Raw genomic sequence first — 19,721 nt, forward strand, 5'->3', positions numbered from 1 at the left:
CATAGGATTTTCAGTGGCTGATTTTTCATAAGTATATTCCCGGGCCTTTCTTCTAAGGCACCTCTAGGTGGACTGGAACCTCCAACATTTTGGGTAGCAGCTGAGAGTGTTAACCATTTGTACAGTGCAGGGACTTTTTATGCAGGTGTTCTTAAATTGGATGTCTTATATATAACTTCTTATTCCCCATAGACTTAAGAATTTTTTTATTCCCCCACTGTCTCAGTTTTCTATACCTTTCACCTACTCTTTATCAAACTTTCTGACAGGACAATTGATTTCCTCTCTCAATATATTCCAACTCATAAAGACATCTACCAGGAACATACTTCATTTTCTTTCCCCCTGGGAGCACTTTTACATGGACTCCCCATAATCCTACTTCTGTTTTGGGTTGGTCACTTTCTAGGCCCAATAACTGAGTATTACCCTTGACTTCACTCCATCATCATCCAGGAGTCTCCTTTCCTTTCCTTCCTGTTTTGGATCCCTGGCTCTCTCAAATCCGTGTCTTCTTTATCCTTGATTTACTTGTGATTTTGTTGGTGCACACCCTTTAATAGCTTTTTGAAGAAGTATGACCAGAAGGAAAAATTTCTGAGGTCTTACATGCCTGAGAATATCTTTGTTTTGCCTTCACATTTTATTCAGTTTAACAGGATGTTGAATTTTAAGTTGAAAATAATTTTTATTCAGATTTTTTTTTTGAACTGTTTTTCGTTGTGTCCTAGTTTCTACTTTGAGGTAATTATGCTTCATTTAACATTTATATGGGAGCTTAGTTTACAATCATTGGCTGCTAACCTAAAGGTTGGTAGTTTGATCCCAGCCAGCAGCGTTGAGAAAGAAAGCCCTGACAAACTACTCCTACTAAGATTGTTGATATTGTTAGGTACTGTCGATTCCAACTCATAGTGATCTCAAGTGACAGAGTAGGACTTCTTTATGGGGTTTTCTAGGCTGTAATCTTCAGAAGCAGATTGATAAGTCTTTCTCCTGAGGAAATGCTGGGTGGGTTCTAACCGGCAACATTTCAGTTAGCAGTCTGTTAAGATTGTAGCCCAGTAAACGCTATGGAACAGTTCTACTGTGTCATACATGAGGTAGCCATCAGTTGAAATTGACTTGAAAGCAATAGGTTTGGTTTTTATTTTATCTTTTATGTGTTGTTGGAGTTGAGAGATACTCAACACAATATACTTCCTTTCTCTTACTTGAGTTCTAGGAGAAAAGTTGAGACTGATGAAGGTCAGCTTTATTTCTAACAAGAACTGGATTAGAGGATGTGCTCGTAAGTGCAGCGACAATATGCTTCCTGATACTGAATATGTGGTGACATAGGTTTGTCCAGTCTGTTGGGCAAAAGGCAGCTGTGTGCAGAGGAGGCCACCTTCTGAACCCAAACAAATCCATCAGGTAAGGATCATTCCATTTCCAGGGTAGAGGCGGGGTAGGATAGGGGACTGAAGGTCCAGGAGGAGTAATGGGAGGAGTGGGGCAGTTCGCTTCCTGACCTTATGTTTTCTTAATGACAGCTGTTAGAAACTTTTATTTTTATCTATGGTATTTTGAAATATCACCATGCTTTACTTTTATATTTAATTTTTGTTTTCTCACGGCAAAATACATATAACATAAAATTTGCCGTCTTAAGAATTTTAAGTGTTTATTTCAGTGACATTAATTACATTTTTGATGCGGTCCAACCATCACCACTATCCATTTCTAAATTTTTTTCTTCACTCCAAACAGAAACTCAGCACCCTCATTAAGCAATTACTCCCTGTTCTCCCCTCCCTATTGTCCCTCGTAACCGCTAATCTACTTTCTCTCTCTCTGAATTTGACTATTACAGACATTGCATGTAAATAGAATCAGACAGTATCTGTCCTTTTGTGTCTAGCTTATTTCGTTTGGCATCATGTTTTTAAGGTTCCTGCGTTTTGCCTCATGCACCAGCATTCCTTTTCATGGCTGAATGATATTCCCTTTTATGCATGAACCACATTTTATTAGTACATCCATCCATTGAGGGGCACTGGAGTTGTTTCCTCTTTTGGCTATTGTGAATAATGCTGCAGTGAACCGTGGGGTACTAGTGTCTCTTTTGTGGATCTTTTTCTTTTATTGTACTGGCTACTCCACGCGCCTCACCGTATGGAAACTCTTGTTCTTGGTTCTGGGACATTTTCAGGTATTGTTTATTTAACAATCCCTTCCCCTCCAATTCCTCTGGAGAATGTCTATTATTTAGATGTTTTAACTTTCTCACTTTACAACTCTTTTTTTTTTTTTTTAATTCTTTTTACACACTGTCTTCAAGTGCTTCATTTGAAGTTTTAAATTTTTTGCTAACAGAGATTTTATGTTCAAGATCTCTTTCTATGTATGTTCTCTTTCATCACCTCACTCTTGCTTTATGAATGCAACAACTACCTGGGTATATATTATTTGTAGCTTTTTGGAAGTTTTCTTTTGTTTCCTGAATTATGTCTATTTCCTGTTTGTTTTTCATGCTAAAAGATTTCCTCAAATGCCTGGAGATGCTGTCTTTCATTTGTTTTAGGAATGGAGCATCACTAAAATCATGATTGAATGCTCTGTGAGTGGGGTTTGTTGACCAGTTGGTTTAACTAGTGCGATTAGGTGGGAATTCACATTTTTGTTGGTAAACTCCAAATCTTAACATCAGTAGGTCTTTTCTTTTTGGAGATTGACCTTGTTTCCAGTGTTCTGGGCAACAACAAAAGGATTGTGGCCTGATGGTTCGCTCAGTGACCGTATTTACTATCTCGTACCTCTCCTCTCTCCCTGATGTCTACCAGATTCCCTGAGTCCTGTTCCCACAGGAAAATCTCCCCACAGAATCAATCTCCATCTCTTTCCAGGGTGGATAATAAGGTGGTGGGAGGGTCTCCAGATGCTCAGTTACTCTTTATAAATTCTTTTAAACAGTTTTTAGATTTTTTTCTTTGCCCTGGACTTCAGAAGTACTTGCCACCCTCCACTCATGATCTTTTCCAGGATGAATTTACTTGTTTCTTTTCTCACATGCCCTATTCTTTGCAGGTCTTTACTTTCTGCCATCTTAGGTCTTAGTTACCTTATGCTGCCAGAATAAAAAAAAAAAAAACCCACAAGTAAGTGGCTTTAAAGAACAGAAGTTTATTGTTTCACAGTTCTGGAGGCTAAAAGCCTGAAAAATCATTGATGTACCAAAAGAAAGACTCTATATTCAAACAAGGTCACATTTATAGGTACAGGGGCTGGGACTTCAGCATACCTCTTTTTCGGGTATGAGAGACACAAATCCTCAATAGGCCTGATAATAACCCAGGAAACCTTTCCCATTGCTTTCTACTGTAAGAAAATTTGTTACCTGTTATCTCTTCTAAAATTTCCTTGTTCTTATGGGCTGATGACCCTTTTTATTCTTTGACTATCACTCTAGTATGTCTTCTGCAGAGAGCTCAGATGATTCAAGAGCTCAGTGTGACTTATTTTGTCATTGCTCTAGTCCAACTGATATTGAATAATGCCTCCAAGACCCAGCGGCTTGATATTTCATTCAGTTATTTATGCTCACACTTTGGCCTAAGGCAGTCATCATGGGTGGGGACAGTCACTCTGGGCCCCAGTTTCTTTCCAACTAGTGGGTCCCAGAGGATGTTTTAGGGTCCTGGACCGGAAATGGTATATGATTGCTGACATTTCTCTGGCCAGAGCTTGTCCCAGAGTGGGGGTCTTGGAAATGTATTTTAACTTCTTGCTGTTGTTGTATGTGTTACTGCATCTTCTTTAATTTTTATTTCCGTCTTTATTCTCTCTGTGCTTCATTTTGGATACTTTTTTCTCTTTGTGTTCAAGTCAATTTTACCTTTCAGATACTGCATTTTCCACTGTATAACAAACAACTCAAAGCCCAAGATGTATAAGTGATGTGTTCAATTATTTCCATTAGGTTCTCTATGGTGTCCTGTGATCCTCTGAACTATGATATAAACAAGAAATTGTACCCTTCACCCTGTAACTGAAACAATATACAGTGATGAGAAAGGGTCAGAAAAATGGCAATTAACAAGAATAGAAGACACACATGATTTATGGAAATTCTGATATCCTGCTGGGCAGGCAATGTGAAGGTCCCTACCTTGGGTATCTCAATTATTCTTTTATTAGGCCCTGCTTCTGCTCTAGGGAGCATCTTCCTTGTTGTGATTTTTAAGATTGTGTGCCAACTTGGCTGGGCTGATTCACAGTGGTTTGGCAGTTATGATGCAGTTTGCAGTTATTTGATGATGTAATCACCTCCATGATGAGATCTACTGTGAGTAGCCAATAAGTCAAAAGGGAGTTTCCTTGGACTGCTTCCAAAATAGGAGGATTTTGTGATAAAGCTCGCAGGCTTTTGCTCATGCTGTATCTTCTAGCTGGCTCCGGTTCATTTGACCTCTGGGCTTTGGGACTTGAGCTAGCACTTCATCTGCTGATCTTTGGATTTGTCAGCCTCTGCAGTCTCAGAAACCATATGGGGCAGTTCTACTCTGTCCTTTTGGTCACTGACTTTGTTTCCCTAGAGAACCCAGCTTAAGACAATTGTCTATTGTTATCCAAGTATGATGTAAATATGGTACTTGTACATTCTAAAGAAACATCAAAGATTTGTTTCCGTACTTATCAACTTTGAAAATTGAAGAGTATCTTTTTTATAATCTCAATAACAGAATATTCAGCATATTTATATTTCTCTGGCTGCCCTAACCTTTTCTAATCTTTATTAATTTAAAATGTGAATATAGACATAAACCAGTTAGCCAGCTGTTATTGAGTCAATTCTGACTCATGAGAACCCCATGTGTATTAGAGTAGAACCGTGCTCCATAATGTTTTAACTGTGCTAAAATTTTAGAAATATACTTGGCAGTCCTTTCTTTCAAGGTACCTCTGTGTGGACTCAGAGTTCCAACCTTTCAGGTAGCAACGGAAAACATTAACTGCTTATTCCATACAGGGACTAGAAGTATAGATACAAGTTATTGTTGTTAGATGCTGTCGAGTTGATTCTGACTTATAGTGAGTGTATGTACAACAGAAGGAAACACTGTCCATTCCTTCACCATCCTCACAATCGTTGTTATGTTTTCACCCATTGTTGCAGCCACTGTGTCAATCAATCTTGTTGATCATCTTCCTCTTCTTCACTGACCCTGTACTTTACCGAGCATGATTCCTTCTCCAGTGACTGGTTTTTGGTCATGTTATCAGGAGGGACCAGTTCCTGGAGAAACACACAGGTTACTGTAATTATATTTTGATATTTACCAAATTGATTGTACCTTTCAAGAATTGCCTTTGACATTTGCACCCAATTATAGAGTAATGCTTACAAAATATCAGAACCATGGATAACACCATTAAAATAATCAATTGGGAGAAGTCTATCAAAAGTGGTCCTATTATTAAAATACGCTGTACAGACAAACAAAAGCAGGAGCATGGATAGCAGTTCAGAACCATCATCACCAGGGCCAACTAAAGTCGCACCATGGACAGCAGCAGGAGGCCTCTTGGTGCACATAGACAGAGATAGTACAATCATCATCTTACATGATAAAAGTGGCACCGCAGCTTCGCATTTTCTGGGTGTGAAGTAGGCTTACATAAGGGGGTTTATAGATTAAAAAAGAATTCTGGACTACAGCCCCATGAACTCATGAATCTTAAGGGCATGGACTATGTCTATCTGTAAACTGAGTAGTATTCCATTCAGCATCCATCATGAGTATGGGTCCAGAGTGTGGCTGGGAAAATTGGGAAAAAACGGTACTAAATTTCCCACCTCCCAGTGCACATGCCTTGTATAATCCCTTCCCCTTGAGTGTGGGCAGGACTTTTGAGTAAGATGGTGTCTGAGCTTCCTAGTACTGCTAAGAAATGCCACAAATGGGTGGCTTTAAAGAACAAAAATTAAGTTTCTCTCAGCTCTGGAGGCTGAAAACCTGAGTCAGGATCTTGAGCGTGTCAATTTCTTCCTTGTCAGTAGCCCCAGGCATTCCTTGGTTCCTTTACTTGTGGACAGTTCTCACATGGACTCTGTCTTCCTTATGACGTTCTATAATGTCTCTGAGTCTATGCTTCTGTTTATATTACTCAGAAGTGATTATGTTTAGGACATACTGTACAGTGATATGATCTAATTAGCATAACAAAGAAAACCTTATTCCCAAACAGGATTACACCCACAAATACAAAAGTTATTATTCCATAAAACTCCTTCAGTTATGTTATATGGAAAAAGTGAGGGAATAGTCACTCTTATAATAACATTACATTACGTAAGACTCTTTCCTAGCAAATTGGAGAGACAGAGTCTTCCATTGGCTTTGAAGAAGTCAGCTGGCACATTGTGAGAGGGCCTGTAAGAGGACCACCTGGCAAGGAACTGGGGGGCCACTAGGATCTGGGAGATACCCACAGCTGCATCTGGCAAGAGAATGGGGACCTCATTCCTTAGCTGCAAGGAGATAAATTCTGTCAACAACTGAGGGTGCTTGGAAATGGATCTTTCCCCATTTGAGCCTCTGATGAGACCACAGCCTTGACTGATTCCTGATTGCAGCTTGGTGAGATTTTGAGCAGATGACCCAGCTAAGCCTTTCTGAGGCTCCTGACCCACAGAAACTACGAGAAGATAAATGTGGTTGCTTTAGCTGCTAAGTTTGTGACTTGTTACACAGTGATAGACATCTAATACAAAGGGAATGGCGAACAATGGGCAGCACAATCATTAGATTTTGGAAGCCTTCCTCAAGGGGACTAGAAGAGCATTAATTTGGAACCTTTTTCCTTTCATCCTATAGTAGTTTCTTTTCTCTTGGTCTCTCTGCCTCTGTTCTCTCAATGTTCCAATATATTTTTCACTTACTAACAAAGTAACTTTCCTGAAGTAAGCATGAATCCAATCAGGACATTCACATATATAAAAATTATAATACCTCTCTATTTTCTACAGAGAAAATATCTTCACAAATTCATTACTCTGATTAAAAATACATAAAATTTGTGAATTACGGCACGTACAAAAGAGCATGCATAACAAATATACAAAGTCAAAAGAATAATTATAAATCTTTGAGTTTAAGAACTAGAATCTTGACAGTAAAAGAAGATCCAGTGTAGCCCACTCTAAGCACATCTGACTGCCTGTTTTCAGGGAGGCAATCACTGTCTGAATTTTTGTGACAGTCATTACCCACTTTACCTTTCTTTTTTTAGGTATTCCCCATGTCACCACTACCACATTTAGGATATCAAACATTTTTGTCATCCCAGAAAGTTCTCTCATACACCTTTGTAGTCAGTCCTCACTTCCCAGCTCCACACAAACATTGAACTTCTTTCTGTTACTATGGATAAGTTTTGTCTGTTTTAGAATTTCATAAAAATATAATTATACTCCATGCATTGTTTCCTCCTGTCTGATTGTTTTATCATTTAATGAGAAAGTTGAAATCTCCAACTCTAATGGGGATTTTTTTGTTTCCTTTGCCAATTTCCTATAAAATATATTGCTTGCTATTGTTTTATGGATTCTTGAGTCTCTTTTCATTTTTATTTTATTCTTTTTTCTTTCTGTACTTCATTTTGCATATTTTATTTCTTTCTGTATGAATGAATTTTATCTTTCAGATATTGCATTTTTCAGCTCTAGAAATTCTATTGGCTTTTGCTTACATGTTTTATTTTTTATTTCTTTATTATTATGTATATGATCTTCTAAAAATTCTTCCAGTTATTTTTCATAGTTAATTGCATCATCTGTTTCACTTCTGGACATGTTCTGTTCACCAATTTTCTCCTCGTTATGGGCTACATTTTCCTGCATATATGCCTATCTAGTAATTTTTGACTGGGTGATGGATATTGCAGATATTACGGTGTGTAGGCTTTGTTGATTGATTTCATGACTATTGAACTTTGGGCAAGCAGGTCTACTACTAAAGTGTGACCATTCTGAGGTGTCTACTGAACGCCTTGGGTATTAACAGTGGCCTTTGCGCTCTGTCCGGATCAAACTCTAATGTCTCCCAGACATGTGTATGCTCTGGGGATTTTTCAACTTACAGATTCCTAGGAGTACTTTTCCCAAATGTATAGAGTTACACTCTTTACATGTGCAGTTTAGTTTTCATTAACAGTCTCAATCACATCCACATATATATTCCTGGAGCTTTTTTTTTTTTTTCTTTTCTGTGTTGTTCCCTCCTCTCCAGTGCTCTCTGCTACTTATTCCAACCATTTTGCACTCTCCAAACTACAATCTCTTGTCAGTTCAGTGATACCACAGTGACCTGAAGGGTTTACTATAGAAGATCAATACCAGTGCCAGTTACTCCAAAGTGGTCATATGTGGAAGTCCCCACTTTTAGAATTTTATCTCTATTATATATCCCCAAACAAATATGTTTTAGTTTACTCTATTTGTTAACTTTATGTAAAGGGAATTATACTGTATATACTCTTTTGTGACGTGTTTCTTTCAACGTTATGTTTGCAAGAATCATTCATGCTAAAAAGGTATTTATATTTTGTTACTCATTCTCACTTTAGTTAAATTAATGCATATGCCACAGTATATTTATACATCCTACTGTTTATAGAATTTTTAGTTTTATCGTCCATTTTTTGGCCATTAAAACATTGTTATATGAAGGTTCTCGCATGTTTCTTGTGGTGTGCCTGTACATGAAATTCCTTAGAGTGTGTACCTAGGAGTGAATCCTTTATGGTCTGAATTTGTTCAACTATATTAGAAAATATTAAACATCCCAAAAGATTTTACAAATTTAAAATTTTATTAGCAGTTCTAGGTGATCTACATTTTTGCCACTATTTGGTATTTTCCAATTTTAATATTGTTTCAATATAGTGTGTCTGTAATGATATCTGAGTAGGTATAGTGGGCTGAATGGTGGCCCCCAAAATATCATCTCCTAATCTCTGAAACCTGTAAATCTTATTTATAAAAAGAATCTTTGGAGATTTGATTTTATTTAATTTTTGTCATACATATGGTTTTGGATTGTTCCCAGGACTTTGCCTTTATAAACAGAGCTACTTTAAACATTTATAAATGTGGCCAATTCCATTTCCCAAATTTGGCAACAGTTGTCTCTCCCACCACAAGCTTTTAGGCAATGTGTCTGTGACACTTCTCAGCATCCTTTATTTTCAGTGGGGCTTGGGTTTGCTCTGATCAATGTAACAAGACAGAAGCGAGGCTGTGCAATTTCCAGGTGTAGCAAATCCTGCCTCTTGGAACACTAACACTTGGGCGTTCCTACTCAGAACTCAGCTGCCATGTCGTGAGAAGCCCCAGCCCTATGAAGAGGCCACATGTAGACACTCCATTCAGTTATTCTCTCTGAACTCCCAGCTACCAACCTGCATCAACCACCAGCTATTTGAGCAAACCATTTTGGATCTTCCAGCCCATTTAAGCCATCAGATGACTCCAGTTCCAACCAAAACCTCACTATTACCACATGAGAAGCCCCAGGTTAGAATCCCAAGCTAAGCCAAGTCAAAATGATAGTATATATATTTTTTAAAGTCATTAAGTTTAGAGTGGTTTGTTATGCAGTAAAAAATAACCAAAATAGAAATTTGTACCAAAAATGGAGTTTTAACCTACATGGATCTTGAATTCTGTTCCTGCCAGCTTTGGATCCTGATATTGTGGTTTTAATTACCTATGGGAGAGTGCTTCTACCAGGGGACATAGCAATGGTTCCATTAAACTGGAAGTAGACACTCTCTTCTGGAAACTTTGGACTCCTCATATTAATAGACCAACAGGCAAAAAAAAAAAAAGAGGAGTTACTCTACTAGCTGGGGTAATCAATCCTGACTAAACCAATTACCTAAGGAGGTAATTGGGTTGTGGCTACACAATGGGACCAAAATAGAGTATGTCTGTAATTCTTTCCTTTCTTTTCTTTTCTTCACCCTTTCTTTCCTCTACTTCTCACGTAAGATTCATTAGTAGAGATTTATCTTATGTTTCAGTACTTAAGCTGTAAAATATCTGGGGTAGACTCTTATTTATTGGTTTAGATTGTGCTGCCCAAAAAGGAATATTGAAGTCTTTTTTGGGTTTTTTTTTTTTTTTTAACCCCAGTACCTTTGAATGTGACCTTTTTTGGAAATAGAGTCTTTGAAGATGTTAACAGATAACATGAGGTCATACTGGAGTAAGGTTGGTCTGTTATGGATTGAATTGTGTTACTCAAAATATGTGTTGTAAATCCTAACCCTTGTACTTCTGGCTGTACTCTCATTTGGGAATGAGTTTTCTTTGTTATGTCAATGAGACAGTACTAGTGTAGGGTGTGTCGTAAGTCAGCTCTGGGAGAAAGTCCTTGTCTCTTCAGCTTCTATTTCTTGTCTCCTTGGTGATCTTCATGTGGGATGGCATCTATGTTTCCCTATCTCTGCTTGCTTGCTTGCTTGCTTGCTTGCTTGTTTGATCTCCTTTATATCTAGAGCCTTCAATAGATGTTGTTACCAGCTCCCTTTAATGGTCCCTGCTCAGTGATTTTTCTATCTTTCTACAGTGGTTCCTATGATGGTCAGTTTTAATGTGTCACCTTGGATAGGCTCCAGTCCCCAGTTCTTCAATCTGTTGCTGTGAAGGTATTTGGCAGATGTGATTAAACTCCATCTTCAGTTGACTTTAAGGGAGACTTTTAGCTGGGTGAGCCAGACTGAATCAGTTGAAAGGTCTTCAGATCAGAGCTGAGGATTCCTTGAAGAAGAAAGTCTGCCTGAGATAGGCAAGAAACAGGGACTGAGCCCCTAGGCAAGGAACCCTGCAACACCTGCAACTTACTTACAAAAATTGTGTGCTCGGCTAATGACTTAAAAGCCCCATCCTGGAATGTGCGATAAGGGAAGAACAAACAATGTACTCCCTTGTAAGATGTCTTTCAGAAGGACTGGCCTTATCTGGTCCCTGGAGCATGTGCAGATATTCACAAGGTGACTGACAGATGACCTCCACTTGATGCAAGTACCTGTGACAGGAATCTAACTGGCACCACAGGGAGGGACTACACAGGCACTATGTCCCATAATAAGTCCTGCCACCCAGTTCCAGTAGCCTTTGCTACATGTTCTATCTTGAATTCCAGATGGGCGTGCAAACTAGTTAGTATGCACTGCCATTCTGAGAATTATCTGCCCCTTAAAAGAAACCTACTGAATATTCATTATTATTCTTGCCAAACCCATATAAGCCCCAGAAAAACCTTTGTTCAGGGGAACAGAGGCTAGCATTGCTTGGACCCTCTCTGTTACCACTTGTGAGCCTTCCCTTTCTTTCTACTGCTAATAAACCTTTGTTCATGTGGAATCTCTGAGCCTCTTCTGGTTTCTTGGTCAGTTGAAGGCAGGAGGCTAGGCAGGGCTTAGTTCCAAGCTGGGAAGCCTTGCCCTGTAACGTGCCCACGGTGCAGGACTGGGCAAGGCTTTGTTCTGTTATGTGTAAGGTCACCATGAGTTGGAGCTAACTTAACGGCAACTAACAACAATAGCAGCTTTGGATCAGGCCCTAGATTTCCAGCATGTCTTTCTTGATGGTCTGCCCTGTAAATTTCAGATGTGCCTAGCCAGAGTCCACAATTCCATAAGCCAGTTCCTTCCAATAAGTCTCTCTTTATTTATTTTTTTTAATTTTTATTGTGCTTTAAGTGAAGGTTTACAAATCAAGTCAGTCTTTCACACGAAAACTTATATACACCTTGCTACATACTCCCAGTTGCTCTCCCTCAAATGAGAAAACCCACTCCCTCACTCCACTCTCTCTCTTCATGTCCATTTCGCCAGCTTCTAACCCTTTCTACCCTCTCATCTCCCCTCCAGGCAGGAGATGCCAACATAGTCTCAAGTGTCCACCTGATCCAAGAAGCTCATTCGTCACCAGCATCCCTATGCAACCAATTGCCCAGTTCAATCTCTGTCTGAAGAGCTGGCTTTGGGAATGGTTCCTGTCCTGGGCCAACAGAAGGCCTGGGGGCCATAATCACCGGGGTCCTTCTAGTCTCAGTCAGACCATTAAGTCTGGTCTCTTTATGAGAATTTGGGGTCTGCATCCCACTGCTCTCCTGCTCCCTCAGGGGTTCTCTGTTGCATTCTCTGTCAGGGCAGTCATCGGTTGTAGCCAGGCACCATCTAGTTCTTCTGGTCTCAGGCTGATGTAGTTTCTGGTTTATGTGGCCCTTTCTGCCTCTTGGGCTCACAGTTACCTTGTGTCCTTGGTGTTCTTCATTCTCCTTTGACCTAGGTGGGCTGAGACCAATTGGTGCATCTTAGATGGCTGCTTGCTAGCGTGTAAGACCTCAGATACCTCTCTCCAAGGTGGGATGCAGAGTGTTTTCTTAATAGATTTTATTATGCAAATTGACTTAGATGTCCCCTGTAACCATGGTCCCTAAACCCCTACCCCTGCTACACTGGCCTTTGAAGCATTCAGTTTATTCCGGAAACTTCTTTGCTTTTCGTTTGGCCTGGTTGTGCTGACTTTGCCTGTATTGTGTGTTGTCTTTCTTGTCACCTAAAGTAGTTCTTATCTACAATCTAATTAGTGGATACCCCTCTCCCACCCTCCCTCCCTCCGTCGCCCTTCTCGTTGCCATCAAAGAATATTTTCTTCTCTGTTTAAAGTATTTCTTGAGATCTTGTAATAGTGGTCTTATACAATATTAGTCCTTTTGCAGCTGACTAATTTCACACAGCATAATGCCTTCCGGATTCCTCCATGTTATGAAATGTTTCACAGATTCATCACTGTTCTTTAGCGATGTGTAGTGTTCCATTTTGTGAATACACCATAATTTATTTATCCATTCATCTGTTGATGGGCACCTTGGTTGCTTCCATCTTTTTGCTATTGTAAACAGTGCTGCAATGAACATGGGTGTGCATATATCTGTTTGTGTAAAAGCTCTTATTTCTCTAGGATATATTCCAAGGAGTGGGATTTCTGGATCGCATGGTAGTTCTATTTCTAGCTTTTTAAGGAAGCACCAAATTGATTTCCAAAGTGGTTGTACCATTTTACATTCACACCAGCAGTATATAAGTGTTCCAATATCTCCACAGCCTCTTCAGCATTTATTGTTTTGTGATTTTTTGGATTAATGACAGCCTTGTTGGAGAGAGATGAAATCTCATTGTAGTTTTGATTTACATTTCTCTAACGGCTAATGATTGTGAGCATTTCTTCATGTATCTGTTAGCTACTTGAATGTCTTCTTTAGAGAAGCGTCTGTTCATATCTTTTGCCCATTTTTTAATTGGGTTATTTGTCCTTTTGCAGTTGAGTTTTTGCAGAATCACGAAGATTTTAGGGATCATGCGCTGATAGGAAATGTCATAGCTAAAACCTTTTTCCCAGCCTGTAGATAGTCTTTTTACTCTTTCGGTGAAGTCTTTGGATGAGCATAGGTGTTTGATTTTTAGGAGCTCCCACTTATCTAGTTTTTCTTCTGCATTCTTTATAATGTTTTGTATACTGTTTATGCCATGTATTAAGGCTCCTAACATTGTTCCTATTTTTTCTTCCATGATCTTTATCATTTTAGATCTTATATTAGGTCTTCCATTTTGAGCTGGTTTTTGCACATGGAGTGATGTATGTGTCTTGTGTCATTTTTTTGCAGAAGGATATCCAGTTATGCCAGCACTATCTGTTAAAAAGGCTGTCTTTTCCTCATTTAATTGTTTTGGGGCCTTTGTCAAATATCAACTGCTCATATGTGGATGGATTTATGTCTGGATTCTCAATTCTGTTCCATTGGTCCATGTATCTGTTGTTGTACCTGTACCAGGCTGTTTTGATTACTGTGGTGGTTCTAAAATCAGGTAGAGTAAGGCTTCCCACTTTGTTCTCCTTTTTCAGTAATGCTTTACTTATCCAGGGTCTCTTTCCCTTCCATATGAAGTTGGTGATTTGTTTCTCCATCTCAATAAAGAATGTCATTGGAATTTGGATCAGAATTGCTTTAAATCTATAGATTGCTTTTGGTAGAATAGACATTTTTATAATGCATTGTATCTATAGATCGCTTTGGGTAGAACTGACATTTTCCCAATGTTGAGTCCTCCTATCCATGAGCAAGATATGTTTTTCCACTTATGTAGGTCTCTTTTGGTTTCTTGCAGAAGTGTATTGTAGTTTTCTTTGTATAAGTCCGGTAAGATTTATTCCTAAGTATTTTATTTTCTTGGGGGCTACTGTAAATGGCATTGATTTGGTGGTTTCCTCTTTGATGTTATTCTTGTTGGTGTAGAGGAATCCAACTGATTTTTGTATGTTTATCTTGTATCTTGATACTCTGCTGAACTCTTCTATTAGTTTCACTTGTTTTCTTGAGGATTCCTTAGGGTTTTCTATGCATAAGATCAGGTCATCTGAAAATAGAGATACTTTTACTTCGTCCTTACCAATTTGGGTGCCCTTTATTTCTTTATCTACCCTAATTGCTCTGGCTAGGGCCTCCAACACAATGTTGAATAAGAGCCGTGATAAAAGGCATCCTTGTCTGGTTCCTGATCTCAATGGGAATGCTTTCAGGCTCTCTCCATTTAGGATGTTGTTGGCCTTTGGCTTTGTATAAATGCCCTTTATTATGTTGAGGAATTTTCCTTCTATTCCTATTTTGCTGAGAGTTTTTATCATGAATGGGTGTTGAACTTTGTCAAATGCCTTTTCTACATCAATTGATAAAATCATGTGATTCTTGTCTTTTGTTTTATTTATGTGGTGGATTACATTAATTGTTTTACTAATGTTGAACCATTCCTTGGTATGAATCCCACTTGTTCATGGTGAATTATTTTATGTGCTAAGTAGATTACCTTTATATATTGTCCTTTCCTCATATTCGTTGTTGTTGATTTTTTTTTTTCTGCTGAGTCTCTATTTTTTTCTTGTATTTTATTTTGATTTGAAGGATAGTTTGTCTCCTTTGTGGTACCTTATTATTTACCCCCATTTTTCCAAATTTAAACCTAACTTTTGTTTCTTTGTATCGCCTTATCTTCCTCTCCATATGGAAGATCTATGGCTACATTTCTCAGTCCTTCTTTATTGTTTTTGTGTTTTCTTCTTTTACATAATAACATCACTGTTTCCCTGTTTTAAGCTTTTTTTTTTAATCTTGATTTATTTTTGTGATTTCCCTGTCTGGGTTCACTTCTGATTGCTCTGCCCACAGTTCTAGCATTTGGTCAATACCTGATATTATTGATTTTCTAACCAAAGAACTCCCTTTAGTATTTCCTGTAGTTTTGGTTTGTTTTCACGAATTCCATAAACTTCTTTTTTATCTGGAAGTTCCTAATTTCACCTTCAAATTTGAAAGACTGTTTTGCTGGATATAAGATTCTTGGTTGGCAATTTTTTCCTTCAATTTTTTTTTTTATAAGTCATCCCATTGCCTTCGTGCCTGCATGCTTTCTGCCGAGTAGTCCGAGCTTATTCCTGTTGACTCTCCTTTGTAGGTGACTTTTCATTTATCCCTAGCTGCTCTTAAAATTTCATCTTTATCTTTAGTTTTGGCGTGTTTGATTATAATATGTCTTGGTGACTTTCTTTTAAATTCCACCTTATGTGACATTCGATGAGCATCTTGGATAGATATCATCTCATCTTTCACCATATCAGGGAAGTTGTCTACCAACAAAGCTTCAACGATTCTCTCTGTATTTTCTGTTATCCTTCCCTGTTCTGATACTGCAATCACTCGTAGGTTATTTCTCTTGATAGAGTCCCACATGATTTTTAAGTTTTCTTCATTTTGTTTAATTCTTTTATCTGATTTTTTTTCAAATATATTAGTGCCAAGTGCTTTACCTTCAACTTCATTTCTGGCTTCTACTTGCTAAATTCTGCTCCTCTGACTTTCTATTGAGTTGTCTGCTTTTGTAATTTTATTGTAAAACTTCTGAATTTCTGATTGCTGTCTGTCCATGGATTTTACAGCTCATTAAATTTTTCATTATGTTCCTGAATAATCTTTTTAATTTTTTGAATTGCTTTATCTGTGTGTTTCTTGGCTTGTTCTGCATATTGCCTCATTTCCTTCCTGATGCCTTGAAGGGTTCTGTATATTACTCTTTTGTATTCTGCACCTGGTAATTCCAGGAAGGTACTTTCATCTAGAAGATCCCTGGATTCTTTGTTTTGAGAGCTTGTTGAGGTGATCATGGTCTGTTTCTTTATGTGACTTGATATTGACTGTTGTCTCTGAGCCATCTATAAGTTATTGTATTAGTATATTTTTTGTTTGCTTACTGCATTATAGCTTCTTGCTCTGTTTTGTTTTGATATCCCCAGATGGACTGCTTGAGTGAGCTAGCTTGATTATTTTCACCTTTCTCTGACATCCTGTTGTCAAATGGCTAGAACTGTTATCAGGTATATCAGTCTAGGAGTCCATTCAGTTTTCTTGTATGAATTCAGCTTGTGTGTCCAGGTAGCTGATCATCAAGTGTGTGGTACAGGCTCTGTCCCACAGTCTTAGAGGGAAAGGGGTGATTGGTATAGGTACTAGTATTTGGTTGCAGCAGGGGTCACGCTCTGAACAAGGCAGTGTGCTGAGAATCGTCCCCCGTGTTTCTCTGAGGAAAGTGTTTCCCTGTTCCCTAGAGCATACAGGTGGGTGGGTTCTGCAGACAGACCATAGGCACCCAATGTTTTTGGTTGTAAGGACTGGGAAGTACCAGTTATCCTTGGACCCCTGTTGCAGGTGGCTGGGTGACCTGAGTGCAGCTACCAGTCCTTAGGCTTCTGATGTGGGTAGGTGAGGACCCTGTTTAATAGGAAAAGCAATGTCAAACATCAAACACCCACTTCTCCACCACACAGGTGAAATGGTTGGAGTCTCCAACAAGGGCCTAGTCTCCTGAAATAGGCCCACACAGATCCATGCAGAGGGGAAAGGTACTCAAAGTCCGTGGACCATTTATGCCTGGATAGGAGCCACTTCTATCCTGAGCGCCCCTGGTTAGTGGAGCTGGCAAATTATCTTTTCCCACTATTGCAAATTTTTTCCTTCTCCAAGACTGGGAGGATGGCTCTAGGTGCTCAATGGGGCATATCTCAGGCCCAGGGAAATCAGCCACTGAAGCTAGCTTGGGAGCAGGGGGTACAGTAAAATATACCCATGTACTTAGCTTTTGCTGAGCGTGCCTTTCCTCTCTGGTTCCGAAGGTGTGAGCAGACAGTGTGGCTGACTGCTTCCCCCTGAGGAAAGTGTGGCGGAATGCTAATACCAGTCCACTGCCACCATTCACAGGAATGGTGCCTGAGGGCTCCCTGTGATTCAAGTTTGGTAACTCCTTTCCCCTTCTGAACCGTCTCTTCCTTCCCCTGCCCCTCAGTTCATTTTCTAAGCTTGCCTTTCATGTTCAGGCTCCTAGTTTGTCATAAATATATTCATTTCACTTGTTTTTTTTGGCCTTTGTTGTAAGAGGGCTCACTAGAAACATTTGTCTATTCCGCCATCTTGGCTCCACCTCCGAGTCAATCTCTTTTGAGATATAAAAGAGACAAGTGAGTAGAGAGACAGGGAGAACTCATTATTACCACCAAGCAAGAAGAGCCAGGAGTGCACATCCTTTGGATCCGGGGTCCCTGCGCTGAGAATCTCTAGGGCAGGGGAATATTGATGACAAGGGCCTTTCCCCAGAGTTGACAGAGTGAGAATTCAGACTTCTAGCCTCCTAGACTGTGAGAAAATAAATTCTCTTTGTTAATGCCATCCACTTGTGGTATTTCTGTTGTAGTAGCACTAGACAACTAAGACTACCCCTACACTTGTGTAACCTCATTTGGGAAAATGGTTTTCTTTGTTATGATAATGATGCCATATTGGTATAGGATGTGTCTCAAACTTAATTACTACTGTGTTATAAAAAGAGAAGCAGAGACATGAAAACAAACAGGGGAAGATAGGTGCCACGTGAAGATTGCAAAGAAAACGAGGATTGCCAGCTATTAGAAACTGAGGTAGAGAAAGAAGGACCTCCCCCTAGAGCCACACTCTGAATTTGGACTTTTAGCCTCCTGAACTATGAGAAAATAAATTTCTGTTTTTTTACACCCACCCATTTAAGGCATTTCTGTTACAGCAGCACTGAGAAACTAATACTCAACTCTCTCATCACTTAGGGACACACTGCAAAGGTATGTACTTGACACTGGCTCCTGGAGGTCATCCCTGGTGAGACTGAGTTGCATTTATTTTCATGGTAATGTGCTCATTAATACACTTTTTACTGGCTTTCTTCCCTTCACTCTTTCATTCCCAGCTCCTCTCCCAGTGTTTTCTGGAATCACCTCCTAAATAAACTTTGTACTCTTAAAATGTCTTTACCAACTCTGCTTCTGGGGATCACAAAGTAAGACAAAAGTGGTCCTAGGAAGCAGATTTTCAGGATACAATTCCAAAATGGGATATATCTCAAGTCAGATTGAATTCCATAGATGAGGTTAACTGGGATGGTTATCACCCCGGGCATGTTGTACAATACAATTACTAAGACTTTTGTCTGCAGTACATTAGGATGAAATCCTTACAATCAGATCCTCAGCCAGTCCTCAGTTGTATCTGCTTTACAGCTAGGAGATGAGGGAGTACTTCAAGCTTCCATGATTCCATGGTTCTGCTAAGCATGTTCTTAATGATATGTCCATAGCTTTTAATTTCTTTTCCCCTATGTGCACTCTTTGGGGAGGTAAGACAAATTTGGGTACTCCATGTCATGGATTGAATTGTGTCCCCCCAAAGTATGTGTCAACTTGGGCAGATCATGATTCCCAGTATTATGTGGTTGTCTTCTATTTTGTGATCGGTTGTAATTATCCTCCATTTTATGATGTGTTGTAAATTCTAAACTCTGCCTGTAGATATAACTGTACTTGTGAATGGGTTATGTCTGTTATGTTAATGAGGCAGGATTAGGATGTATCTTGAGTCAATCTCTTTTGAGATATAAAAGAGATTAAATAAGCAAGTGAGAGCAGAGATGGGGGAAGAGAGAGGCCAAGCCACAGGAAGATTACCCAGGAGCAGAAGCTAAAAGAGACAAAGACCTTCCTCCAGAGATGACAGAGACAGAAAGATTTCCCCTAGAGCTAGCACCCTGAATTCAGACTTCTATCCTTCTAAGTTGTGAGAGAATAAATTACTGTTTGTTAAAACCATTCATTTGTGATTCTTATAGCAGCACTAGATAACTAAGACACCCTATAATATTTATCATCACTATTATTACCATGGAGCCCTGGTGGCACAGTGGTTAAGAGCTACAGCTGGTAACTAAAATGTAGGCAGTTCCAAATTCTCATAAAAAGACCAGACTTAATGGTCTGACTGAGACTAGAAGGACCCCGGTGGTCATGGCCCCCAGACCTTCTGTTGGCCCAGGACAGGAACCATTCCTGAAGCCAACTCTTCAGACAGAGATTGGACTGGGCAATGGGTTGGAGAGGGGTGCTAGTGAGGAGTGAGCTTCTTGGATCAAGTGGACACTTGAGACTATGTTGGCATCTCCACCCTGGAGGGGAGATGGGAGGGTAGGGGGGTTAGAAACTGGCAAAATGGACACAAAAAGAGAGAGTGGAAGGAGGGAGTGGGCTGTCTCATTTGGGGGAG

At 39.4% G+C, this 19,721-nt stretch overlaps 1 long non-coding RNA gene and 1 gene segment (V, D, J or C); one reads left to right on the top strand and one right to left on the bottom strand.

Annotated features, from left to right (window-relative positions):
- Positions 1-19,721, bottom strand: part of LOC126064688 (immunoglobulin heavy constant gamma 1-like) — a 111,907-nt gene that overhangs the window by 19,317 nt on the left and 72,869 nt on the right.
- The window catches only part of LOC126064712 (uncharacterized), a 54,517-nt gene that overhangs the window by 1,639 nt on the left and 33,157 nt on the right, over positions 1-19,721 (top strand). For 3 of the 4 annotated variants that reach the window (XR_007514605.1, XR_007514603.1, XR_007514606.1), the window contains exon 2: positions 1,226-1,416. This is a non-coding gene — a long non-coding RNA (uncharacterized LOC126064712). Of the gene's footprint in view, positions 1-1,219; positions 1,417-19,721 lie in introns of all 4 variants that reach the window. The other variant, XR_007514604.1, reaches the window with a different exon arrangement.

The sequence above is a fragment of the Elephas maximus genome, chromosome 21 (genome assembly GCF_024166365.1).
Source record: "Elephas maximus indicus isolate mEleMax1 chromosome 21, mEleMax1 primary haplotype, whole genome shotgun sequence".
Classification (NCBI taxonomy): domain Eukaryota; kingdom Metazoa; phylum Chordata; class Mammalia; order Proboscidea; family Elephantidae; genus Elephas; species Elephas maximus.